The sequence below is a fragment of the Canis aureus genome, chromosome 30 (genome assembly GCF_053574225.1).
Source record: "Canis aureus isolate CA01 chromosome 30, VMU_Caureus_v.1.0, whole genome shotgun sequence".
Lineage (NCBI taxonomy): Eukaryota > Metazoa > Chordata > Mammalia > Carnivora > Canidae > Canis > Canis aureus.
This window is the reverse complement of record NC_135640.1, coordinates 4,013,751-4,035,212: the sequence shown is the minus strand read 5'-3', so window position 1 is coordinate 4,035,212 and position 21,462 is coordinate 4,013,751. Positions and strand designations below refer to the sequence as shown.

Genomic DNA, 21,462 nt, shown 5'->3' with positions numbered 1-21,462 from the left:
AGAGGGTGAAGCAGGCTCCACGCACCGGGAGCCCGACGTGGGGGTTCGATCCCGGGTCTCCAGGATCGCGCCCTGGGCCAAAGGCAGGCGCCAAACCGCTGCGCCACCCAGGGATCCCCTCACATTTAGGTCTTTCATCCATTTTGAATTTATTTTTTATATATATGGTGTAAGAAAGTGGTCCAGTTTCATTCTTCTGCATGTGGCTGCCTGGTTTTCCCAACACCATTTGTTCTTATCCTGGGGTCAGGTTTAGGGTTTCTTGAAGAGACTGTCTTTGTGCCATTGGACATTCCTACCTGCCTTGTTGTCCATTAATGGATCATAGATACATGTGTGTATCTTGTTTTGGCTTTCCATTCTGTTCTATTGATCTAAGCATCTCCTGTTGGAAGATCCCTGATTGCTGATTCAATTTCTTTGCTGGTTAACGGTCTGTTCAAGTTTCTTATTTCTTCCTTTTTCATTTTTGCTATGTTATATATTTCTAGGAATTGATCTATTTCTTCCAGGTTCTAGGTTGCTGGCATATAATTTTTCATCATATTCTCTTATAATCGTTTGTATTTCTCTAGTGTTGGTTGTTATTTCTCTTTTCTCATTTGTGATTTTATTTCAGTCCTTTCTCATCTTTTTATCTTTTCTCTTTTTTAAATATTTTATTTATGTATTCATGAGAGACACAGAGAGGCAGAGGTATAGGCAGAGGGAAAATGAGGCTCCATGCGGGGAGCCTGATGTGGGACTTGATTCCCCAGGACCCCGGGATCATGACCTGTCCCAAAGCAGATGCTCAACCACTGAGGCACCCAGGTGCCTTGCTGATTCAATTCCTCTGCTAGTTATGGGTCTGTTCACATTTTCTATTTTTTCCTATTTCAGTTTTGCTCTTTTGCACATTTCTAGGGATTTGTCCATTTATTCCAGGTCTCCCAGTTTCTTAACATATATTCTGTCATTGTATTCCCTTATGATTGTCTTATTTTTCTCGTGTTGATTGTGATCACTCTTCTCTCATTTGTGATTTTATTTATTTAGGTCTTTTCTCTTTTCTCATTCGTAAGGCTGGATAAGGCTTGATTCCATTTATTAATTATTTTGAAGAACCAGCTCTTAGTTTCGTTATTCCATTCTACTGTTTTTTTTTAATTTCTGTATTGTTTATTTCTGCTCTCATCTTTATTTTTCCCTCTTCTGTAGGCTTTAGGCTTTGTTTGCTATTCCTTTTCCAGCTCCTTTAGGTGTAGGGTTAGGTTGTGTATTAGAGACTTCTTGTTTCTTGAGGTAGGCCTGTATTGTTATGTACTTCCCTCTTTGGACTGCCCTTTCTACATCCCAGTGGTTTGGAGAAACATGTTTTCATTTTCATTTGTTTTAAATTTCCTCTTTAATTTCCTGGTTGCTCCATTCATTCTCTAGTAGGATGTTCATAATCTCCACGTATTTTTGGATTGTCCAAATTTTTTCTTACTGTCGACTTCGAGTTTCATAGAGTCGTGGTCCATGCTTTTTTTTTTTAAGATTTTTAATTTTTTTTAATTCTTATTTATTTATGATAGTCACAGAGAGAGAGAGAGAGAGGCAGAGACACAGGCAGAGGGAGAAGCAGGCCCCATGCACCAGGAGCCCGACGTGGGATTCGATCCCGGGCCTCCAGGATCGCGCCCTGGGCCATAGGCAGGAGCCAAACCGCTGCGCCACCCAGGGATCCCTTAGAGTCGTGGTCCAAAAAGGTACATGGTGTGATATCAACCTTCTTGTACCGGTTGTACCTGTTGAGGGCTGATTTGTGGCCCATGATATGATCTGTTCTGGAGAATGTCCCATGTACACTTGAAAGGAATGTGTATTCAGCTTTAGGAATAAATGTTCAGACTATATCTGTTGAGTCCCTGTGGTCCAGTGTGTCAAGGCTATTTTTCCCCTGTTGATTTTCTGCATAGACAATCAGTCCATTTCCATAAGTGGGTGTTGAAATCCCCTGTCAGTGTATTATTATCAGTGTGTTCCTGTATGTTTGTTGTTAATTGGTTTCCATATTTCGGTAATGCCATGTTGGCAGCATAAATATTTAGTTGTTTGATCCCGATAGAGAGTCTTTTAAATTATGAAATAATGTCCTTCTTCATCTCTTCTTGCAGTATTTCTTCTTTCTTTTTTGAGATTTCTTTTATTTATTTATTTTTGAGAGATACAAAGAGAAGCAGAGGCAGAAACATAGGCAGAGGGAGAGACAGGCTCCCCAAAGGGATGCCGATATGGGACTCGATCCTGGGATCCCAGGATCACACCCTGAGCTGAAGGCAGATGCTCAACCACTGAGCCACAAGGTGTCCCCCAGGGTTTGGTTTCAAATCTAGTTAGTCTGATATAAGTATGGGTTCTCCAGCTTTCTTTTCATAACCATTAGCGTGATAGATGATTTTCCATCCCCTGACTTTCAATCTCCCGGTTTCTATAGGTCTAACGTGAGCATCTAGTAGGCAGCATATTGATGGATCTTGTTCTTTTAATAACGATTTTATATTTGAGAGCATGAGAGAGAGAGAGAGAGAGAGAGAGGCAGAAAATTAGGCAGAGAGAGAGAAGCATGCTCCCCACTACTAGCACACTATGGGACTCAATCCCAGACTCCAGGATCACACCTGGAGTCAAAGGCAGAGGCTCAACACCTGAGCCACCCAGGCATCCCGGATCCTGTTTTTTAAGCCACTCTGATACCCTCTATCTTTTGATTGGAGCATTTAGTCTATCAGCATTCAGAGTGATTATTGAAAGATATGAACTTACTGCCTTTGTGTTACCGGTAGAGTTGGTGTTTCCAGTGACTTTCTCTGGTCCTTTCTAGTCTTTGTTGCTTTTGGTCTCTTTTTTTCCCCCACTAGAAGAGTCCCTCTTAAAATTCCTTACTGGATTGGTTAAGTGGTCATGAACTCCTTTATATTTTGCCTCTCTGGGAAATATTTATATCTCCTTCTCTCCTGAATGACACCCTTGCTGAAGAAAGAATTTATAAAAATTAGACTCTTTTAAAAAGAAATTTAAAAACATAAAATAAATTTTTGGTGTTATGATTGAAGAAAATGGCATTTAGGAGGAAAACCAGAAGCTGAAAGGGAGGAGGACAGATTTCACCCTCCGTAGCCTTCACAGGGACCTCGTGTCCTTTCCTAGGAGGGCCCCCCTCCATAGGATGCTTCTTGCTCGTCTGCGCTCCTTGTTGGAACCCAGCAGGCACATCTCCGTACCTCTGACACCTCTGTAGTTGTGGTTTATAACATCTTCCATGTATCCTTTTGGGGACCACAGCGTCGTGTATGGAATCATCGGCTGCTGTTTGACAACATTGGGGGGATTCTGATTTGTTGGTTTTGGGGTGTGTGTGTGTCTATCACATGCAGCTATCACGTGCAGCTATCGGATCCTCTGGCTGGGTCACCCAAACGCCAAAATGGTGGGCACAACATCATTTCTGGTGCTGGAGCTGGGCGGCTACTGGGGTCTCCTGGCCGACCCTGTGCTGGCTCATGCAATGACTTTCCGCTGGAGTGTCTGCTGAGATGGAAGTTCCGGCTTGACCACATTCCTAGGTCCTGCAGTGGGTCCTGCCAAGCACCATGTGCTTCTCTTCTCCCTGATGCCTCTCCAGCAGGGAGCCAGACCTCAGGGCCGCTCTGGGGGGTGCTCCTGAGGAGGTGGGTGCACATAGAGGGGAGCCCTGGGGCTGCCTGTGTGTGGGAGTCAGGGTGGGGACGGGGATGGGGTTCCTCAGTCTCCTGTGCTGCCTGGCCTTCAGGTCGGGTCCCATGCTCACCAAGCTCCTACTCACTCGGGCAAGGAGGGTGCCCTCCACACGGTGTTGTGAGAGATCCAGCACCACAAGGTGTGCACGCTGAGTCCACCTGGTGCGGGTGGCCCAGGTGCATGAGCTGCAAGTGTGGGACCCAGGATATTTAACAAAAATCTCCTACCCCTGAGCAAGCAGAGCAGGACTGATTCCATTTTGCGCTACATCCGCCACCTCCCCTATGACCCCCTCATCACCTGATTATGGCTTAAAGCGCTGCCCCACCCTAGTCAGATTGCTGGGCACACCCTAATCAGAAATCAGCTCATAACAGTGAACCCTGCTTTGTGCCCACCAAATCTGTGTGCCGATTCTGACCAAAGTAATAGACCAGCTCAAGTGGATACTATATGGTAAGGTGCAATTCAATCGGCCACCTGCGTGTGAACTGACATGACTGTGCAAAAATCTGTATATCCCATGGTCCACTGGCCCCTATAAAGCTGCTATGACTCTTAGTCTCAGGGTCCAAGTCCCTGCTCCGCTGTGTCGGGTGCACTTGGACACAAGCTCCAGTTTATAAAGAAAGCCTTGGGAGTTTGCATCGGTGTTGGCTCCTCAGTGGTTTCTTGGTTTCACAATCTTGGGCACAACACAAGGGACTACTGTCCTGACATCCCTTCTAGGGCTATGCTGACTGCCCTGCAGGCCCTCTCTGCCCCAGGCTCATAGGCAAGGGGATGTGGGGAGGGGAGGAAGTGCCCCGTACCTGACCAGCCATGACTTCCTGGAGAGGGAGCACAGATATCCGGGTCGCTTTGCACAGACCCTGGTGACCTGAGGCTTCTTGACTGTCACTCTGTCCCAGGTCCTCCTGGCCCGTGGGGCACAGCCTGAGTCCCAGTAAAGTCTGTCAGGTCCTGAACCCGGCATCTGGCCACCTGTGGAAGGCACGTGGGGACGTCAGCTGGGTGTTCCTGGTGGCGCCCCTGCAGGAGCTGGTGGGGCCAAGGTGGTACCCCCTCCTCCTCTCTTGGTGTCTTTCCAGGCCCTGTGAACAGTGTTCTGGGAGACACAGAAATGGGCTGGCTGTGCGTTTTCGCACCACAACACTTTATTGACTTTCTACAGTAAACGGGCTCAGAGTCGAGGGTGCACGCCTTCCCCTGACGAGGGAGACCTTTCTGTCCTTTAGGGGAGGGCAAGAATGACATGTGTTGGGGGGCGGGTGCTGGAGTCCCCCACCTGGGAGCAGGTGTGGACTCTGGGTGGGGGCGTGTGTCCTGAGATTTCAGTCTGAGAGACGGTTCAGAGGACAGCAGAGCTGACCTGGACCTGCACCTCATGGACTTCTGTGCTGGGCCACGCAAGGCAGCTGGACCCCGGCCTCGGGATCCCTGGGGCCCCAGCACCTGGAGGAGCCTGCCTCCTGGTTTGGGTGCGGGTGGGGCCCACCATCCTACCCCAGGGCCCAGGAGTCAACATCCAGCTGTGAGAGGGCTCCCTCAGTCCGGGGCCAGAATCCAGGGCTCGCCAGGGCCATGTGGGCTGGATCCCATTAGTCTTTGTGTTGGGCCTGGGGTGAGGGCTCAAATCACCCCAGCCCTCACAGAGCCCAGGGTCAGGCCAGCCCAGATCCCCATGGGTTAAGGGCTGGTGTCCTGTGCAGGGTGTGCCACCCTAAATGAGGGACAGTGGGTGGAGGCAGGGCACAGTGGGTCCTATGCACCACTCACCTGCACCCACCCTGTTGGGGGCTCCCTGTCTTCCCTCCTCCCTGCAACCCATGGGTACTCTATGGGACACCCGGGCTTCTGATGGGACCAGGATATCCAGAGAACCCCAGGGAGGCTGAGCATGTCCCACAGTGGGGCACCTGTACTGGGTCCTTGCTGGGGGTCAATGGTGTGGTGGTAGATGGTGTGGGGGCAGGGGTATGATGGTGGTGGAGAGTGGGGAATGGTGTAGGGGTGATGGTGTTGGGGTATGGTGTGAGTGGGAATTGTGTGGGGCTGCGTGGTTTTGACAGGGATGGAGTCTGTGGGATGCCATTGGGGATGATGAAGTAGGGGGATGGTGTGGGAGTGGTGAATGATGGGTATGTCGTGGGGGGGCTGTGGAAAAAGGGCATCTCCTTCCTCTAAGATGCAGAAGGAGACATCTACAGTTAAAAGCGACTAGTCTGGGGTTTGCAGTGACACCTGCCTCTGGGGCACCATGTGGTCAGTGCAGGGCCCTGGCTGGACTGGGGGCATTATCTGGGGGTCATTATACTATGTATGTTTTCAAATTGCAAATTGTCTCAAATGAAATGCATAGAATTTAGAAATATATAAAGCACCGAGAGTGGGTCTCACTCTGACCCGTCCGACCCTCATGGGATCGATGTGTGTCCTGCTCCAGCCGCGGCCATGCCGCCTGGCCCCCGGGTCCGGTTCCTGCCCCCCACGTCCCCCACCCCATCTCCTGCTTCTCAGGGGGCCATCCCTCTCCCCTTTGGCGTTCAGCTCCCATGGCAACTCCTAGAGGCCCCATCCTACTGGCCTCCTCATCCCCAAGGCACCGGGAGTGTGGGCACGGGGTCATCCCCAGCATCCTACCATGGAGCAGTGTTTTGTTGGCTGCTATTGCTCCCCCCGGCCTCAGAAACCCGTTTTCCCTACCCAGAAGGTCCCAGGCCTCCCTCGGGGCCCCGAAGCCCCCTGGCCCAGCAGCCTCACCCAACCCCTAGCCATCCCAAAATACGGTGTGGCTGCCAAATGTCCTGTTGACGTCCAAGTCTACCTGGGTGATGTCCCTGGAGGAGACCAGGGCCTCTTCCTTCATTTCCTGTGGGAAAACTGGGGAGGAGGAGCAGGCGTCAGGGACACAGACCCCCACCTGTCACGAGCTGCCTTGCTGGGCAGGGAGCCCTGTGGCCACCATGGGAGTGTGTCCTGCCAAAACCCCCTTCCTTCCCCTGGGAGGCCGGGCATGGCGGGAGTGCCCACCATGCCCGTGGGACCTTTGTGAGGGCCTGTGCCCAGCTGTTGTGGGCGAGGAGGTGACTGAGGGTCAGCCTGGGTGGGAAGGGATAAGGGTTCAGCCCAGGTGGGAGGGGACATGAGGATGTTGTGCCCAAGATTGCGAATCCAAGAAACCACTATGGAGCTGACACTGATGCAAACCCACAAGGGTTGATTTCCAAACTCGAGCCTGCGTCCAAGTACACCAGACACAGTGGAGCAGGGACTTGGACCACGAGGTGGGTTTTTGCTTAGTTTTAAGGGCTTGTATCGGGAACCTCCAGAAGGGCTGGAGTAATTCCTCAAGTTCTGTTTACATTTTGATATGGGGCCTTCAAGGGCATTGACCTCTGTTCCCATTCTAATAGGCGCCTCCATCCCTTGACGTGGGCTCAGTTCTTATTCTATTGTGGGGGTTTCTAGGACATGAAGCTGTAAACTTTTGTTTTTTTCCTGTAACTGAAGTAATGCAAATTTCATCTCTTCTTCACAGGGGCCTGGGATGGCTGGACATGTTCGAACGCTGAACTGAAAGCGGAATGGCCTTCATTTTCTCAGGCTCCTTGCGTCCCATCCCATCCTATCTAGCTCCTTTCCCCTTCCCCGGACCTCCTGAGAGAACAATTGCAAATGACCTCAGCGTGGCAGCGTGTGTTGGACAGGACCAGGGATTTGGGGTCAGGAAGACCTGGGTTGCGTGCACCCCGGCTGTGCAGCGGGATTCGATGCTGCAGACTCTTATTCCCTAAGGGTATCTTGAAAACTGACTTTCACATAGAAAAGCTGTCCTTTATGTTTAAAAGATGAGGAGTGAGTCAAAGCCTTTTTTCTCTACCCATCTGATTGCTCAGATTCCAATCTGAGATGTATTTCCTGTTTATAAGGATAATTTACTATCCATAATACTATGGTTAAAATATTCTGACACAAGTAATTCAGAGGGATGAGGGTTTCTCATCTCTTTCTTCACAGCTCAGTCACTCCTCAGGAAATACATCTTTATGGATTTGGAAAGAACTGAGAGACATTATTACCAATGGTCCTATTATTATGTGAAGGATTCTTCCTTGAGAATCTTCCCCTGTTTCAACTGACACTGAAACACTTTGAACTCTTTGGAAGACAAATGTCAAGGAAATAAATGTTATGCATTGCTAATTTTAAATGCACTTGCAATATGGTGTCTATTATAATAGAAGTATTTTTATCTGATTTTTGCTATTTATTATCCGTTCCTGCTTTTCAGGTTGAGGAGGCATTATACGTTTTTTAAGTGTTTTTCTTTCCTTCTGATGTAAAATTCTTACTCTGTTTCCATCAAAGGAACTCTTTAAGAATAAGGCAACAGTTAATTAAACTATTCTTAAAATGTCATCACACTTGGAGCCTGATTCATTTAAGTCAATTTTCAAAATAAATCTTATTTATTAGGAAAAAAACAAAGATATATAGGGAAATTGAGAAGATAGTACAGAGCATTCGCATGCACTTGCACTCAATTTCTCCAATTATTGATATATTAGTACGGTACAAATGTTAGCTAATGAATCAATATTAAAATAGTCGCATTAACCAAAGACCATACTTTATTCAGATTTCCTTAGTTTTTGCTAAGTTACCATCCCTCATATCACATTCCATTTGTCCTCCTGTTTTCTTAGGCTCCTCTGGATTGTGACAGTCTTTCAGCCTTTCCTTGTTGTTGTTGCACTGGAACACTTTGAGAAGTAGAGTATTTTGTAAAATTTCCCTCAGTTCTGACATGTCTGTTGTTTATCTCATGATTGAATTGTTTTTGTGGATTTTATGCAGAGATATACTGCCATTTTTATTATATCATATAAAGGATAGATACTATCAACATTATTTATCAGACTTGGTATCGATCTGATCATCTTGCTGAGGTAGTGTTTGTCATTTTTCTCCATAGTTAAGTGATTCTTTTTATTATTATTAATTATTGTTATTATCATCATCATATTATTTTGTTTTTCATAATATATTTTGTAGAAGGAAGTTACTATGTGTATTCCACACGTAAGAGTGGGAAGCTATGCTCATCAACATGCACAAATTGTTTGAAATTCTTCTACAAGGGAGAATTCTCTTCCTTGTGGGTTTCTTTTTTTTTTGTTTCTTTTTCAAAGATGTTATTTATTAATTTGAGAGAGAGAAGAGAGAAAAAGCATGAGTGAGAGAAGCAGAGGGAGAGGGAGAAGCAGGTTCCCTGCTGAAAACAGAGTCTTCCTTGGGACCTGGATCATAATCTGACTTAAGGTAGAAGGTTAACTGACTGAGCCACCCCGGTGCCACTCTTTCTTTCTTTCTTTTTTTTCAAATAATAAATTTATTTTTTATTGGTGTTCAGTTTGCCAAATCAGAATAACACCCAGTGCTCATCCCGTCTAGTGACCCCTCAGTGCCCGTCACCCATTCACCCTCAACCCTGCCCTCCTCCCCTCAGTCACCAAGAGTTCATTTCCAAGAGTTAGGAGTCTTTATGTTCTGCCTCCCTTTCTGATATTTCCCACACATTTCTACTCCCTTCCCTTATATTCCCTTTAAGAATTACCTATATTCCCCAAATGAATGAGAACATACAATGTTTGTCCTTCTCTGATTGTCCTACTTCACTCAGCATAATACCTTCCAGTTCCATCCACCTTGAAGCAAATAGTGGGTATTTGTTGTTTCTAATGGCTGAGTAAGGCCCACCTTTTCTCTCTCTTCATCTTCTGAGTCTCCTATGATATGAATGTTATTGTTTTAATAAGTGGCTAACTTCCCTACATCTGCCTCTGTGGTCCATAACCTTTCTTGTTTTTAAGACTTCCAGTTGGGACTGCATCTCAGTTTTAGCATTTTTAACATTGGACTGACTTGATTTTAGCTCTTTTATTTCTACAGTAAGGGATTCTCTAGTTTTCTTCTGTGCTCTTTTTCCAGCCCAGTTGCTATCTTTATAATCATTGTTTTAAACTGTAGTTAGACATCATATATGTTTATTGATGAACTTCCTGGCTGTGAGTACTACCTCATGTTATTTTATGGAGGAGAATTTCTCCATCTCATTATTTTTTCCAGAAAAGAAAGAAGGAAGAAAAAGAAAAACCAAGAAAAACAATAACAACTGCCCTCCAAAAAAAAACCACCAGATTATTTTTGCCTGATTGTTAAAAGATTCTAAATCCCAAAATATGAAACACAATTAAACTACCATAAAAGTAAAAATAAGAAATATATAAGGTACATACATAAAATTAAAATAAGGCAATTAATAAAAAAGAATCAAAGAAAATAATTAAAAATAGAGCACAAAGTACAAAGGAATCTAGACCCTACTTTCCAGGCAGAGCTGAAGCTTTGCAGCCTCTGTGGTCTGGCAACTTGGGGGCAGCGAATGGTCTGTGTGGGGTCTGGGGATGGGCCTTGGCGCTGATTGTCAGGTGCACATCTGCCTGGGAGTTGCACCTGTGGGGGTCAGAGTCGGGGTGGGCGTCAGCGCCTCTGGGCTCCAGCGGGCAGCATTGTGCTGCTCCCTGATTCCTGGCCCTGATGGGCGGGATGCCGGTGGGGACGCTGGGTCCTCTGGCTCTGGGGCTGAGCATCCCGCCCCCCAGTCTGCTGGGGCCTCCACAGAAGAACCCCGAAGCCCCCGGGTCACCACGGCTTCGCTCAGAACCCTGTGTTAACTCTACCTGCGTCCGAGCTTCTTTTGGTTTTCTTTTTTTATCTCAGACTGTTGTGCCCAAGATTGTGAATCTGAGAAATCACCAAGAAGCCAACACCAATGCAAACACATGAGGGTTTATTTACAAGCTCGAGCTTGTGTCCAAGTATACCCAACACAGTGGAGCGGGGACTTGGATCCCGAGGTGGGTTTTAGCTTATTTTTAAGAGTTGGTCTCGGGGAACTCCCGAAGGGCTGGAGTAATTCCTCAAGTTCTGTTTACATTTTGATATGGGGCCTTCAAGGGCATTGAGATCTGTTCTAATAGGGGCTTCCTGCCCTTGGACTGGGCTCAGTTTTTATTCTATTGTGGGGCTTGCTGTGTCCTGACAGTGAGCATTCAGGAAGGAAATGATGGATGTGACTCCCTTCTCAGGAGCATCACAGAGAATAAATAAGGAGACTGAACAAAAAGAGCACAAGACATTGGGGGCTTCGTCCATATCAGAAGGGACTCCTCAGAGCCACAGGGTAAGTGAATGGGTAGAATGAATGGTAGGGTCAGGGGAGGTGAGGCAGTTGGTGGTTTGGCTTAGGTTAGATGTTAGGTGTTTGTGATTAACCTTATGGTTACAGATTAGAGGTTAGGGTGAGGGATAAGGGTAAGGGTCAGTGGTTAGGAGTTAGGATGGGGGTTAGGGATTAGGGAATGAGCTTAGGGTTAGTGACAGTATTTAGAGTTAGGGTTAGGGTTATGCTTTAGGGTTTAGGGCAGGAGGTTTGGAGGTGGGGTTAGGGTTATGGTTACAGTTAGGGTTGGGCTTAGGTTTGCAGTTAGGGTGAGGTGTTAGGGTGTGAGTTAGGGTTAGGGGTAAGGGTTAGGGGTTAGGGTAAAATTTAGGGCTAGGTTTAGGGTTAGGGCGAGGGTTAGGTTTAGGATAGGGGTTAGGGCAAGGGATAGGATTAGTATTTAGTTAGGGTTTAGGGTCAGGTCAGTGTCAGGGTCAGGGTACGGTTTTGGAAAAGGGTAATAGATAGGTATAGGGAGTGGTTTACGAGTTAGTTTTAGGGTACAGGTTAGAGTACAGTTAGGGGTATGAGATAGGATTAGTATTAGAGGGTTAGGGTTAGGGTACACGTTAAGGTTAGGAATACGATTTGAGTACATTAAGTTAAGGTTAGGGTTAGAGGTTAGGGTTAGATTTAAGGTAGGGGTCAGGGTTAAGGGTTTAGAATAGGTTTAGGATATAGGGTGAGGGTTGGCATGAAGGTTCCATGAATGTGTTTTGGTCTTGGGGTTTGTGTTTGGTTTTCGATTAGTGATGGGTCTTGTTTAAGGGTTAGGTTAACATTAAGATTAAGTGTAGGGTTAGGCTTATGTCTGTGTATGGTTAGAGTTTGGGTCTTGGCATGTGCCTGCACTGGGACTCCTAGCATCTTGGGCAGTTTAGTTTTATGCACTCTATTTAGGTTTTGGGTTCAAAGATAGCCTGACTCCACCAAGTCAGTGACCTCCCCAGAGAATCAAAATCCTGGCTTCTGCTGGGGTGAGAATAGACATGGCAGGTTTCTCCTGAGCTGAGCTAAGGAGGGGATTTGTGGCTCTAAAGACTCTTTATTTGGATTTTCAGTTGCCTTTCTGATTGTATCTCTTGTGTGCACATGTTTTCTCTATACTACCAATTATTATTTTAAAGTTTTACTTGAATTCCTGTTTGTAAACACAGTATGATATACTTTCAGGTTTACCACATAGTGGTTAGACCCTTGGATACAACGCCTGGTACTGGTCACAGGTGCCCTCCACTATCCCCATCCCCTGATTCATCATCCTCCCCACCTTCCCCTGGTATTTATTAGTTTATTCTCTGTGGTTAAGAGTTTGTATCTTGGTTTGCTTCTCTCATGCCTCCTCCGCCCCTTTGCCAGTTTGTTTGGTTTCTCAAAATTCACATGTGAATGCAATTGTATGGTATTTGGTATCTGTCTTTCTCTGACTGAGTTCATTTAGCATAAATCCTTTCCACTCCTTCCACGTCACCGTAAATGGAGTCATTTCATCCCTTCTGATGACCGAGTGATGTCACAGTGTGTATATTTACCACATCTTTCTGCCCATTCATCAGTTGATGAAAACCTGGGCTGTATCCACAGTCTGGCTGTTGTTGATAACGCTGCTACAAACATTGGGCTGTGTGTCCTTCCTCAAATCTACTAAAGTACTTCTCTATCCTCGGGGTAAATACCTAGCTGTGAAATTTTGGAATCGTAGGGTAGCTCTATTTTTAACTTCTTTTTTTTAATTTTTTTTATGATAGTCACAGAGAGAGAGGCAGAGACACAGGCAGAGGGAGAAGCAGGCTCCATGCCCTGGAGCCCAAAGTGGGATTCGATCTCGGGTCTCCAGGATCGCACCCTGGGCCAAAGACAGGTACCAAACCACTGCACCACCCAGGGATCCAATTTTTTTAACTTCTCAAGGACCCTCCACACTGTTTTCCACAGTGGCTAAATCTGTTCGCATGCCCACCAGGAATGTAAGGAGGCTACCCTTTCTCCAAAGCCTCACCAACACCTGTTGTTTCTTGTGTTGTTAATTTTAGCCATTATGACGGCTCTCAGGTGACATATCATTGTGGTTTTGGTTTGCATTTCCCTGATGATGAGTGACGCTTTGTGTCTTTCCGTGAGTCTGGTGGCCATCTGGCTGTCTTGTCAGAGACAAAGTCCATTCATTTTTCTGCCCATCTCTAGTTGCATAATTTGTTTTTAGGATCTTGAGATTTATATTTCCTTTATGTGTTTTGCATACTAACTCTTTATTGGATGTGTTGTTTACCAATATCTCCTTTCATTTTGTATGTTGCCTTTTAGCTTTGGTTGTTTCCTTCACTTTGCGGAAGCTTTTCATTTTGATGAAGTCCCAATAGCATTTTTGCTTTTGTTCCCTCACCTCAGTGGCATATCTAGAAAGAAAAATCAGTGGCCAATGTCAAAGACGTTGCTGCCTATCTTTTCTTCTTTGATTGGTTTCAGGTCTCACATTTAGGTCTTTCATCCATTTTGAATTTATTTTTTATATATGGTGTAAGAATGTGGTCCAGTTTCATTCTTCTGCATGTGGCTGCCTGGTTTTCCCAACACCATTTATTCTTATCCTGGGGTCAGGATTAGGGTTTATTGAAGAGTCTGTCTTTCTGCCATTGGATATTCCTTCCTGCCTTGTTATCCTTTATGGGTCATAGATACATGTGTGTATCTTGTTTTGGCCTTCCATTCTGTTCTATTGATCTAAGCGTCTCCTGTTGGGAGAACCCTGATTGCTGATTCAATTTCTTTGCTGGTTATCTGTCTGTTCAAATTTCTTATTTCTTCATTTTTAATTTTTGCTATGTTATATATTTCTAGGAATTGATCTATTTCTTTCAGGTTCTAGGTTGCTGGCATATAGTTTTTCATCATATTCTCTTATAATCGTTTGTATTTCTCTAGTGTTGGTTTTTATTTCTCTTTTCTCATCTGATTTTATTTGGGTCCTTTCTCAACTTTTTATCTTTTTTTCTTTTTTAAATATTTTATTTATGTATTCATGAGAGACACAAAGATGCAGAGGTATAGGCAGAGGGAAAATGAGGCTCCATGCGGGGAGCCTGGTGTGGGACTTGAACCCCTAGAACCCCGGGATCATGACGTGAGCCAAACACATGCTCAACCACTGAGGCACCCAGGTGCCTTGCTGATTCAATTCCTTTGCTAGTTATGGGTCTGTTCACATTTTCTATTTCTTCCTATTTCAGTTTTGCTCATTTGCACATTTCTAGGGATTTGTTCATTTCTTCCAGGTCTCCCAGTTTGTTAGCGTATAATCTTTCATGGTATTCCCTTATAATTGTCTTATTTTTCTGGTGTTGATTGTGATCTCTCTTCTCTCATTTGTGATTTTATTTATTTAGGTCTTTTCTCTTTTCTCGTTGATAAGGCTGGCTAGGGCTTGATCCATTTTATTACTTATTTTGAAGAACCAGCTCTTAGTTCTGTTATTCCATTCTACTGTTTTTTGTTTCTGTATTGTTTATTTCTGCTCTGATCTTAATTTATTCCCTTCTTTTGTAGGCTTTAGTCTTTGTTTGCTATTCCTTTTTCAGCTCCTTCAGGTGTAGGGTTACGATGTGTATTGGAGACTTCTTGTTTCTTGAGGTAGGCCTGTATTGCTATGTACTTCCCTCTTAGGACTGCCTTTGCTACATCCCAGAGGTTTGGAGAAACATGTTTTCATTTTCATTTGTTTTAAATTACCTCTTTAATTTTCTGGTTGCTCCATTCATTCTCTAGTAGGATGATCATAAACTCCAAGTTCTTTTGCTCTGTCCAATTTTTTTCTTACTGTCGACTTCCAGTTTCATAGCGCCTTGGTCTGAAAATGTACAGGCGGTGAAATCAACATTCTTGTACCTGTTGTACCTGTTGAGGGCTGATTTGTGGGCCCTGATATGATCTGTTCTGGAGAATGTCCCATATGCAATTGAACAGAATGTTTATTCTCCTTTTGGATCTAATATTCTAACTATATCTGTTGAGTCCCTGTGGTCTAGTGTGTCAAGGCTATTGTTCCCTTGTTGATTGTCTGCATAGACGATCTGTCCGTTGCCATAAGTGGGTGTTGGAATCCTCTGTCAGTGTATTATTATCAGTGATTTCCTATACGTTTGTTGTTAATCGGTTTCTATATTTAGGTACTCATGTTGGCAGCATAAATAGTTGTTTGATCTTGATAGTCTTTTTAATTATGAAATAATGTTCTTCTTCATCTCTTCTTACAATATTTGTTGTTTCTTTTTGAGATTTAAATATATTATTTATTTATTTTTGAGAGATACACAGAGAAGCAGAGGCAGAAACATAGGCAGAGGGAGAGGCAGGCTCCCCAAAGGGAGGGTGATGTGGGACTCGATCCTGGGATCCCAGGATCACACGCTGAGCCGACGGCAGATGCTCAACCACTGAGCCACCAGGTGTCCCCCACGGTTTCATTTCAAATCTCGTTTGTCTGATATAAGTATGTGTCCTCCAGCTTTCTTTTGATATCCATTAGCGTGGTAGATGATTTTCCCTCCCCTGACTATCAATCTGCTGGTGTCTATAGGTCTAAGGTGAGCATCTTGTAGGCAGCATACAATACATACAGCATACAGATGGATCTTGTTTTTTTAATAACGATTTTATTTATCAGAGAGAGAGAGAGAGAGGCCGAAAATTAGGGAGAGAGAGAAGAAGACTCCCCACCAGGAGCCCAATATGGGACACAATCCCAGACTCCAGGATCACAGCCTGAGTCAAAGGCAGATGCTCAACCCCTGAACCACCCAGGTATCCCGGATCCTGTGTTTTAAGCCACTCTGATACCCTATATCTTTTGATTGGAACATTTAGTCTATCAGCATTCAGAGTGATTATTCACAGATATGAACTTTGTTCCTTTGTGTTACCAGAAGAGTTGGTGTTTCTGGTGACGTTCCCTGGTCCTTTCTAGTCTTTATTGCTTTTGGTCTCTTTTTGTCCCCCACTAGAAGAGTCCCTCTTAATCCCTTACTGGACTGGGTAAGTGGACATGAAATCCTTGATATGTTGACTGTCCAGAAAATCTTTCTCTCTCCTTCTCTCCTGAATGACACCCTTGCTGAAGCAAGAATTCATACAAATTGGACTCCAATAAAAAGGAATTTAAAAACATAAAATAAATTTTTGGTCTTATGATTGAAGAAAATGGCATTTAGGAGGAAAACCAGAAGCTAAGAGAGAGGAGGACAGATTTCACCATCCGTAGCCATCACAGGGACATGGTGTCCTTTCCATGAAGGGGCCTCCCTTCCGTAGGATTCTTCCTGCACCTCTGTGCTCCTTGTTGGAAACTAGCAAGCACATCTCTGTATCTCTAGCACCTCTGCAGTCATGGTTTATTGCATCTTCCATGTATCCTACTGGGGACAACAGCGTCGTGTATGTAACCATCTGGCTCCTGTTAGACAACATTGGGGGGGATTCCGACTTTTGTTGGTTTTGGGGTGTGTGTGTGTGTGTCTATCTAATGTAGCTATCACGTGCAGCTATCTGATCCTCTGGGTGGGTCACCCAAATGCTGAAATGGTTGGCACAACATCATTTCTGGTGGTGGTGCTAGGCGGGTAGCTAGGCTCTCCTGGCAGACCCAGGGCTCCCTCGTGCAGTGACTTTCCGCTGGAGGGTCAGCTGAGTTGGAAGGTCTGGCTTGGCCATATTCCCATGTGCGGCAGTGGGTCCTCCCATGCGCTGGCTGCTTATCTTCTCCCTGATGCCTCTCCATCAGGGAGCCAGACCTTGGGGCCGCCCTGCCCATGGAGGGGAGCCCTGGGGCTGCCTGTGTTTGGGAGTCTGGGTGGGGACTGGGCTGGGGTTCCTCGGTCCCCTGTGCTGCTTGGCCTTCAGGATGAGCCCCATACTCACCCAGCCACTACTCACTAGGGCGAGGAGGGTTCCCTCCACACCCTGGTGTGAGAGATCTAGCACCACAAGGTGTGCACGCCGAGTACACCTTGTGAGGGTGGCCCACGTGCATGAGCTGCAGTGTGGGACCCAGGATATTTAACAAAAATCCCTTACCCCTGGACAAGCAGAGCAGGACTGATTCCATTTTGTGCTCCACCTGTCATCTCCCTTATGACCCCACATGACTTGCTTATAGCTTAAGGTGCTGCCCCACCCGACTCAAGCCGCTGGGCACACCCTAATTCGAAAATGGCTCATAACAATGTAACCCTGTTTTGTGCCCCATAAAACTGCGTGCCAATTCTGACTAGAGTAATAGGCCAGTTCAAGTCGATACTATAGGGTAAAGTGTAATTCAATCGGCCACCTGCGTGAGGACCAACATGACTACGCATCTTTCAGCATTCCCATGGGCCACTGGCTCCTATAAAGCTGCTAAGCCTCTTAGTCTCGGTGTCCAAGTCCCTACTCCTCTGTGTCGGGTGCACTTGGACCCAAGCTCCAGCTTGTAAAGAAAACCTCGGGAGTTTGCATCGGTGTGGGCTCCTTGGTGGTTTCTCGGATTCGCCATCTTGGGCACAACACAAGGCCCTGTTGTCCTGACATCCCTTCCAGGGCCACGCTACCGCCCCGCAGGCCCTCTGTGCCCCAGGCACACAGGCACAGGGGTTCGGGGAGGGAGGAAGTGCCCTGGAACCCGGCCAGCCCCGGCCCCCTGGACAGAGGGAGCACAGACCTCCCAGGTCACTTTCCACAGACCCTGGTGACCTGAGGCTCCCTGGCTGTCACTCTGTCCCAGCCCCTCCTGGCCTGCGGGGCACAGGCTGAGTCCCAGTAAAGTCTGTAGGGCCTGACTCTGGCATCTGGCTGCCCCTGGAATGCACGTGGGGATGTCAGCTGGGTGTGCCTGGCAGCGCCACTGCAGGGGCTGTTTGGGGCGTGGATGTACCCCCTCCTCCTCTCTCGGGGTCTCTCCTCACCCTCTGCACAGAGTTCTGGGAGACACAGAAAGGGGCTGGTTGTGCATTTTCGCACCACAACACTCTGTTGACTTTCTACACCAAATGGGCTCAGAGCCAAGGGTGCGCGCCTTTCTCTGGGGAGGGAGACCATTCTGTCCTTTAGGGGAGGGCAAGAATCACATGTGGGGTGGGGTCTGGTGCTGGAGTCCCCCACCTCGGAACATGTTTTGTCTCCGGGTGGGGACGTGTCCTGAGGTTTCAGCCTGAGAGACGGTTCTTAGGACAGCAGAGCTGACCTGGACTTGCAGGTCATGGGCTCCTGTGCTGGGTCCCCACAGGGCAGCTGGACCCCGGACTTGTGCCCCCTGGGGCCCCAGAACCTGGTGCAGCCTGTCTCCTGGTGTTAGTGTGGGTTGGGCCCACCGCCTACCCCTCCTCTCCCCAACCTGGGGTGTCCCCGAATCCCCAGGCCTGCCCTAGTTCAGCGACCTAGGCACGTGTTGGGCACGCCCAGGGCCCAATAGGCCACATCCAGCTGTGGGAGGACTCTCTCAGCCTGGGGCCAGAATCCAGGGCTGGCTAGGGCCATTAGGGGGCTGGATCCCGTTAGTCTTTGTGTTGGGCCTGGGGGGGCTCAAATCCCCGCAGCCCCCACAGAGTCCGGGGCCAGGCCAGCCCATGTCCCTCTGGGTTAGGGGCTGGTGTCCGATGCGGGGTGTGCCGCCCTCCAGGAGCGACAGTGGGTGGAGGCAGGGCACAGTGGGTCCTCTGCACCACTCACCTGCACCCACCCTGTCAGGGCTCCCTGCCTTCCCTCCTTCATGCCACCCCTGGGTACTCTATGGGAAACCCGGTCTTCTGATGGGAGCAGGGTGTCCAGAGATCCCTGGTGAGGCTGAGTATGTCCCACAAGGGGCAGCTGTACTGGGTCCTTGCTGGGGGCAGATGGTGTGGGGGTGGATGTTGTGGGGGCAGGGGCATGATGGTGGTGGATGTGGGGTAAAGTGTAGGGAGGATGGTGGGGGTGTGGTGTGGGTGGGGATTGTGTGGGGCTGTGTGGTTGTGAGGGGGATGGTATAGGTGAGATGCCATTGGGGATGATGATGAAGGGGGATGGTGTGGGGGTGGGGAATGAGGGGGGATGGCGTGGGGGGCCTGCCGACACAGGGCATCCACATTCTCTCAGATGCACACGGATATGTCTACAGATAAAGGCGACCTCAGTCTGGGGTTTGCTGTGACACCTGCCCCTGGGGCCCTGTGTGGTCAGTGAAGGGCGCTGGCTGGACCGGGGGCATTATCTGGGGTTCATCATACTATGTATTTTACCAATTGCAAATTGTCTCAAATTAAATGCATAGAATTTAGATATATATAAAACACCAAGTGTGGGTGTCTCCCTGACCGTTCCGACCCTCATCGAATGGATGTGTGTCCTGCTCCAGCCACTGCCATGCCGCCTGGCCCCCAGGTACGGTTACTGCCCTCCACGGGCCCCACTGCAACCCCCTGCTTTTCAAGGGGCTGTCCCTCACCCCCTTGGGGTTCAGCTCTCATGGAAACCCCTAGAGGCGCCAACGTAGTGACCTCCTCATCCCCAAGCCCCGGGTTTTGGGGCACGGTGGTCATCCCCAGCACCCTACCATACAGTGGTGTGTTGCTGGCTGCTGTTGCTTCCCCCGGCCTCTTAAGCCCTGTGTTCCCTACCCAGAAGCCTCTGGGACTCCCCTGGGGCCCTGAAGTGTCGTGACTCAGCAGCCACACCCCACCCCCTAGCAATCCCAAAACATGATTTGGCTGCCGAACGTCCTGTTGATGTCCAGGTCTATCTGCATGATGTCCCTGGAGGAGACGAGGCCTCCTCCTTCATTTCCTGCAGGAAAACCGGGGAGGAGGAGCTGGCATCAGGGACACAGACCACGGCCTGTCCCTGTCTGCCATCCTGGGCAGGGAGCCCTGGGACCACCATAGGAATGTGTCCTACCGAAAACTCCTTTCTTCTCCTGGGAGGCCGGGGACAGCCAGGGTGCCGACCGTGGCCGTGGGACCTCTGTGAGGGCTTGTGCAAAGCTGCTGTCGGCGGGAGGTGACTGAGGGTCAGCCTGGGTTGGAGGGGACAGGGGATCAGCCCAGGTGGGGAGGGGACATGGGGATCTTGTGCCCAAGATTCTGAATTGGAGAAACAACTAAGGAGCCGACACCAATGCAAACACAGGAGAGTTGATTTACAAACTGGAGCTTGGGTCCAAGTATACCCCACATAGTGGAGCAAGGACTTGGACCCCGAGGTGGGTTTTAGCTTAGTTTTAAGGGCTGGTGTCAGGGACCTCCAGAAGGACTGGAGCAATTCCTAAAGTTCTGTTTACATTTTAATATGAGGCTTTCAAGGGTATTGAGCTTTGTTCTCATTCTAATATGGGGCTTTCTGGGACCTTAGGGTGTAACGTGTTTTTTTCTTTTTTTCCTGTAACTGAAGAAATGTAAATTTTAGCTCTTATTCACAGGGTCCTTGGATGGCAGTACTTGTGCTAACAGTGAACTTAAAGTGGAACGGCCTCAATTTTCTCAGCCTCCCCACAGACAAGTGACTGAATTTTAAAACTCCAAATTTTAGGGGCTGCCCTGGTGGAGCCCTGTGCTCTTCCTGCCTGGGAGGGTGTCCTCGCACTCCTGGCCTTTGCTGGTCTGTCCCAGGAACGGGGCCCTGTGACTGCATAGGGGTTTGCAGCTTATGGCCACACAGGGCAGACAGCTGGCCCGAGTCCTGCTGCTCTCAGCCGGGTTCCTGCTCCTGTGCCTGGGAACAGTTGGCGCCACTGTCCTTGGGACCCTTGGGATCCTGAGCCCGCCCTGTTTCTCCAGGGATTGCCCCCTACTTCTGCACCTGAACACCCTAAGGCTGGTGTGTCCCCCACTCTAGGAGACTTCTGAAAGTTCAGATTTTGTGCACTGCTGCTTATAATATTGTGCGTAGACCCTTCAGTTGGCTCTCTGCCCTTGTGGGATCCGGGGCTGTGTCTCCCCAAGATCAACTGATTGATTGTTTTTAAGATTTTATTTTTCTGTAATCTCTACAGCAAACATGGGGCTAGAACTTGATACCCCAAGAACAAGAGTCCCATGTTCTTACGAACAACACCAAGCCAGTTAGGCTCTCTTTGATTGATTGATACATGTTAATTGATGCAGGGGTCTTGCATGTGTCAGGGCAGAAACTGAGCCCACGCTTTGTGGTGTGGTGGAGTCATTTGGACCTGGTCAATGTGAAAGAAACCATAGCTTCCCTGGGAGCCCAGGGAGCAGGGCCCACACACATGAAAAGTTGATAATTTCCTTTACTGTAGTAGTTATTTTACTGACTATTTATTTAAAGTGCTATTCAATGGTAAATGTCAATCTAGGATTGAGATACAGTGAGAACGTTCTAGGATTCGGAGGTAACTAAAGCTTCCCGTCCAGGACTTAATGTTCCAGTTGGATGCAGAGATAGGCAAGGAAGCAAAGAGTTATGAAACA

The 21,462-nt window shown here is 47.7% G+C and overlaps 1 long non-coding RNA gene across 8 annotated transcripts in view; it reads left to right on the top strand.

Moving 5' to 3' along the window:
- Positions 1 to 10,860: 10,860 nt before the first annotated feature.
- The window catches only part of LOC144301696 (uncharacterized), a 102,729-nt gene continuing 92,127 nt past the window's right edge, over positions 10,861 to 21,462 (top strand). For 6 of the 8 annotated variants that reach the window (XR_013368433.1, XR_013368427.1, XR_013368426.1 and 3 more), the window contains exon 1: positions 10,900 to 10,993. This is a non-coding gene — a long non-coding RNA (uncharacterized LOC144301696). Of the gene's footprint in view, positions 10,994 to 21,462 lie in introns of all 8 variants that reach the window. The other 2 variants (XR_013368430.1, XR_013368432.1) reach the window with 2 other exon arrangements.